The sequence below is a fragment of the Hibiscus syriacus genome, unplaced genomic scaffold (genome assembly GCF_006381635.1).
Source record: "Hibiscus syriacus cultivar Baekdansim isolate YM2019G1 unplaced genomic scaffold, ASM638163v2 tig00110528_pilon, whole genome shotgun sequence".
NCBI lineage: Eukaryota > Viridiplantae > Streptophyta > Magnoliopsida > Malvales > Malvaceae > Hibiscus > Hibiscus syriacus.
The window spans coordinates 595,554-601,952 of record NW_024062770.1 but is presented as its reverse complement, the minus strand read 5'-3'; positions in this window follow the sequence as shown (position 1 = coordinate 601,952).

Below are 6,399 nucleotides of genomic sequence, written 5' to 3'. Positions count from 1 at the left end.
AAGTATCGATACTACCTCAAGGAGTATCGATACTAGTGGTCTAGTCTCGAAACTCAAAGGGTGATATCGATACCGGTGGCAAGTTTAGGATTCCAGTAGTCAATTTTAGCAACGATACTCAAAAGAGTATCGATACCAAGGGTAGCGTATCGATACTCCTCATAAGAATATTGATACTGAAGCATTTTTTTCAAACATCGAACCCATTTTTTGATATCAGTACTCATCTTGAGTATCAATACCCAAGGATCAGTATCGATATTGTTGGAACAGTATCGATATCATCGTTGATTTATGGGAAATTTGGTTCCTTTGTTTAGGTGTTCGAGTGTGGAGTGTTTTAAGATCTGATAAGCCTCAAGTATTTGATACAAGTGAAAACAACTAATCTAACTTAAAACACACCTAGAAATAAGGCAAGTTAGGGTGACATAAGATTTGCGGCCTTTGCATAATGCTCAGGAAACAGTCAGGACACCTTAGTTACTCTAGCTTTTTACGATCGTCCTTTGTTTGTGAAATATCCTGATATTGTCTGCTCTGTTATGTATCCAATTCATGTAAAATTTTGGATCAAACCCAACACTCAAGATCTCGTATATTTGGGTTCAGGATGTGAGCTTTCGATGCACATAAAATTCTAGTCCTCACCCTGAATACTCTCAGGTCGGTGGGATAGACGAGGGAGATAAATTCTGATGCACATAAAATTCTGGCTCTGACCCTGAGACTGTTCCGTCTCAAGATTGGCTAGTGTATGGTCCGAGATGCACGTAAAATTCCTCTGACCACGTTACTGGACCTATCTCATGTTTGTTGAGTTGCCTATACATTTTCTTGACTTTACGAACTGGAATGTTCATGAAATTGATGCATATAGCATTTCATAGCTATTTTCATGGCACTGAGCTTGTGACCTTAGGGCATGGAATGTGTTTTCGTACATAGGTCAGTAGGGGATTGACGAGGAGCCTGTCGCGCGGATACATTCTAGATCGAACTTTTCTAAACGAAGAGCCTGTCGCGCGGATACATTCTAGATCGAACTTTTCTAAGGTGGCGTTTGGTTGGATGGAATCCCTTGGAATTGGGGGGAATTTGAATCCAATTCCACCACTTTCCCATGTTTGGTTCAAGTTTTCCAAGGGAATTGGAATCCCTCATGACTTCAACTTTCCATCAAATGAGGGAAAGTGGAATTCAATTCCCTTGTTGGAGGGAATTGAAATTTGACCATACTACTCTCATCAATCTTTTGGTAACTTATTCACATATTGAATAAAAAATTTTTTTATTTCGGGTCGGGTTTCTAATTCATATATTTGGGTCGGGTCGGGTCGGGTGAAACTTTATTTTGGTCAGGTTGGGTCGGTTTTTTTAAATGTGTTATTGGGTGAAAAATACCCGACCCGAAAATATATATAATTTTACCTTATATATTTATGAATAATTACAATAATACCCCTCTATATATATATATTTTTTCCATTAAGTCACTATTTTTATTGAATAAAAATAATTTTTTATTATTTCGGTTCGGGTCGGGTCGAATTTCTAATTCATATATTCGGGACGGGTTGGGTTTTTTAAGTGTGCTATTCGGGTCGAGTTGGGTCGGGTTTTTTTAAGTGTGATATTCGGGTCGGGTTCGGGTTTAGGGTGAAAAAATTCGGACCGACTTGAAAAAAATATATAATTTTACCTTATATATTTAGGAATAATTGCAATAATACCCCTCTATATATAATTTTTTTCAATTAAGTCAATGTTTTTATTGAATAAAAATAATATTTTTATTATTTTGTGTCATGTCGGGTCGGGTTTCTAATTCATATATTGAATAAAAATAGTTTTTGTTATATTTTTTGGTAACTAATTAACATACTCCGATTGGAATGTATCGAAATATTGCTCTATCTTTTGGTAACTTATTAACATATTTTGATTGTGATGATTTTAACTTATGATGTTTATTAGCATGATTTTTATAATTTATTGAAATGAATAATCAATCAATAAAATGAAAATTTAATATTTTTAAATTTTTTATAATATATTACTACATGTAAGTTGTAAAACAAACTAAAATAAAGAAAAAAAAAGAAGGGCAATTCTGTCATTTTACATTACTAAAATCAAATCCATCTGGCATGTCTACGAACCAAACAGAATATGGAATTGGATTCCAATTCCATTTCATGCCAATCAAACAGAATATGGAATTGGATTCCAATTCCTGACAGATTCTAATTCCTTCACAGATTCCAATTCCCTCATAAACATTCCAGCGAACCAAACGCCACCTAAGAGTATGACTTGAGTTATTTAAGGGCATGTATTTATGTGGACCTTGTATTTATTTGAGTCATAACTTTATTTTGTATTAAACTCAATGGTTTTATTTGTAAGTGTTTGATAGACTCTCATATTAGGGTGTTGCCCTAAGATAGATGAAAACATATCTAACATTTTATCTATGACATTGACATCATGTCCCTTCTTCTCTATGAACTAACAAGTAGTATCACTCATGGTCAAATCATGAACAGGTTGATTCACCCTCTACCCTCCTATCTAAGCATGGAACTAACACCACTCAAGGTAGGCTCCTTGCCATACTGGGCTACTAAGATAGCCTCCCTCGACTGAGCTAAAACATTATAATCTGAACTAGGACAATCTCTCACCATATGCACTAAGGATCCATATCTATAACATTTCCTAGAAAATTTAAAGCACCTTTCTCGATGATGTTTTTTGACAATGCTCGCACTCTAGATACCTCAATACTCTATCAGAGTCTCCAAAGCTCACCACAAATGGTGAAGTTGGTGATTTTCTACAAGACATTACATTTGACCTCTAACTTCACTAGAGTGGCAAAGCTGAAGTCACTCTTCTCTACTCACATAGACCATTGGTCCTCTCTGCCACTGACTACGATAAGTCTACTAGTACATAAGTCCTTATACTTGGGGTGCTTGACTCACCAACATACTCTTCCTCATACTTTGCACCCTTTTCATGGCCTTAACATGTTGTGTCAACTCTGAAAATACTCTAGGTGGATCTACTAGCAACTGCTCATGGATATCAATATGGAGCCCCTCAAGGAATCTCTTACTCTTCAATGACTCGACCAAAACCAACTCTGGGGTATAGCGACTCAATCAAATAAAATCTCTATTACTCGTACACATAGCAATCTCCATGAACTAACTGAGAGAACTACATTCTCATCTATCCATATGTGACTCGCCACTATACTTACCTCTAAATTCATTTAAGAAATGATCCCACGTAGGTACCTCTGGCTGCAGGGCCATCTTTACAATCTCCCACCAATCGATAGAATTGCCCTTGAGTAAAGTGGTGTTTGGGCTTTAACTTACCCTCTAGAGTATGATGAACTTATATTAAAGTCATCATGATCTCTCCCAACCACTGATCGGCCGAAATTAGTTCATCGTCGCCTGAACCATTGAATTCAATTGTCTTATAACTCCCCAGTCTCTCTATTGAGGACTCTATCAGCACTGACGCACTTTGGGAATTTGGTTGAACAATTTGAGTTCTACGAATAGCTTCCTCTATCTCCTTGACAGTGGAAGTTAAACCTCTGAAAAAGGTTACCTCTATCACTCTCGCACTTAACGGGATCCCATGATCCTTTGCTCTAGACAGGAACTCAACACTAATGCTATTGGGATAAGTGGCTTAACTCTGCATCCTATCCTGTAAACTACGCTAGGAACTATCAACCATCATAAAACTCTACAAGCATATATTAAGAATAGGAGAACCATCATGATTCTAGACTTATACAAGTACTTTCAGTACCTAGGGGCATGTATTCACTGACACTTTACTAAAACTGATCATTGGGTCTAGAGATCGACTTGATGCTCTGATACCATTAAATATAACACTCTAAACCTGATTAGGCCTAAAGTGTCACATTGGATAACCGAGACAATCCATGATTTTCAAAAAATGTTTATTTTCATCTCAAAACAGATTAAATTGTGCCAATTTAGACATAATTATGGTTATAACAACACTTTTATAAATTAAAGCTTCGTGACTGCAACACTTTTATACAACTCAGAGTTATATATATTAATACAATAATAAGGGTCTTATGAATACATATACCCATTAAAGCTATAGTATAGTACTCTGGAAGAGATGATAGAAGTCCTACTGCAACAGTTTTTCTTGAACAGCTCAAGCTAATAACTTGGGAACTAAAAACATTTGAATATTAAGCTTACAAAACCATGTAGTATAATCGCTAATCTAGAACAGTATTATGAGTCTCATAAACATAAGCATGCTAAAGATATGGTACTAAGCAGTAGGGTACATATATGATCTTAATCAAGTGCTACCTATTATTGGGATTGGGTATCACCATGAGTACACCTCTATTGGGTCTCTAACCCTAATGACTATAATTTTTGAATGCGACACTGACACTACTATGAATTATTTGAATGCAACACTCTACTATAATCTTGTCTCACATAGCCATCAGACACTAGTTAACTATGGGAATCCGTTGTCACATAACATCGATGAAATTCCTACTAAGCTATTGAATGATCTTCTAGTCTCACATCTCCATCAAGTAAATCATTGAGGGGAACCCAATCATCTCATAGTAATCGGTACAGTTTTCTCTCAACTGAAGTATTAGCTCAGTCTCACACAACCGATAAGCCAAGCTTTAGGGATATATGTTATACTATACTTATGCAATTACACATATATATCTAAGGGCTCTAAGGCCACACACAAAACTGACAATGCTCCACTAGGACAACTAAGGCAGCCTAACTACACATTAGTGTAGCTTGAAAAAGATAGGTTAACCCCTCACTAGATGTTATCTCACTCATTCTCTCATCTAGACGTTTGTGAAGGTTATTAGTCTGTTATTTTTTATATTTTATTAAGGTTCTCTATTCTGGTCATTATCACTTAAGGATATTTTAGTCATTTATGTATCTAAAGAGGTCTCTGTGTGTTTCATGATTTTACAACGATTACTGTATTTGTTGTCCACTACCTATAATACTAGCTAGCCCGATACCTGACTCTAGTTCATTACTGGGTAACGACACTCTAGTAGATCTTAACATACTTCTCTTCAATATCCCTTGAAATACAGGGACGAATTATACGTTCTCGGTTCACTAATGTTTCTAGAGTAAAAGACTTCATTATTACGTAATCTGATTTACTTATCTACCACTTATCGATATATACTCTACAATGATCCTCATTCTTAATTATTCGATATGTGCTCGAATTAAGATACTTGGATGTATTACGCTTAGTATGGTTACCTCGGTTGTAACCCACTATTACGAGTGCTTTTAGGTCCCTTAGGTCATTTATGTTCCTCACAAACTGATTTCAACCATTATAAATCATCCTTAACTCTTACGAGCCTTAACGAGGTCAAATCTAACCATCCAAAGTGGGTAATATCGATACCCTAACGTCAAGTGTCACACTCCAAAATTAACCTACCCCACGCTATCCTCGTCGCTCATCCGGCCAGCCACCTCTGGATGGTGGTGAATTGCATCACAATGACCATCTGCCTCAGTAGTAACTATCAACCAATCCTTGAATAGAGAATTACCCAAATCGACTGCCAAACGTCATGAAAAAACCAAAGAAGCTCTGCCAGAACCCCCTACCCTGCCGCTTGGTTTTGCTTCGATTTTGGCCATTTCAATGCCATTGTGCCTCACCGCCATCAATATTGTGTTCTCTGCATCACTCCGATCAAGACCTAATCGGTGGGTCAAGTTATCACCGCTGATTTTCTCCGTCGCTGACGTGGGTAAGTTTCAAATGTTTGGTTTGGTTGATTTAAGTCGTTTTAGGTTGATTTAATGGTTGTTGTGGATTGTTTTGGGTGAGTTGAAGTTGTAGGAGTAGTCAGTATCCATTCTCGACCCCTTCATCGTCACCACGCACTGCCACATACGTGTGGGGCACCTCCCTAACATTAAAACATCCTATAACTAGTTTGAGATGACTCGAACAGGCATGAGTCGACTCAAACCGGCTTGAGTCAACCTGAACCAGTCTGACGCATTGACCATGACCCAAACTGTTGAATTTAACCTGACTTTTGACATGCCCATTGACTTTAACTTTGACTAGTTTGACCATTGACTTTGACTAAAAAGTCAAAATTTCCACACAAAAAAAAGTTATATTCTATGTTTTTCGACGTCCTGAGTCCAAATATGAAGTCTGTTTTGCCAAATTCAAAGTTGGTAAGCTATTTTTTGGCATTTTATATCCCAATTCAATATGAATTTTAACATTGAAGTTTTGTATCAAATGTAATTGGTTTTGCCATGTATCTAAGACATT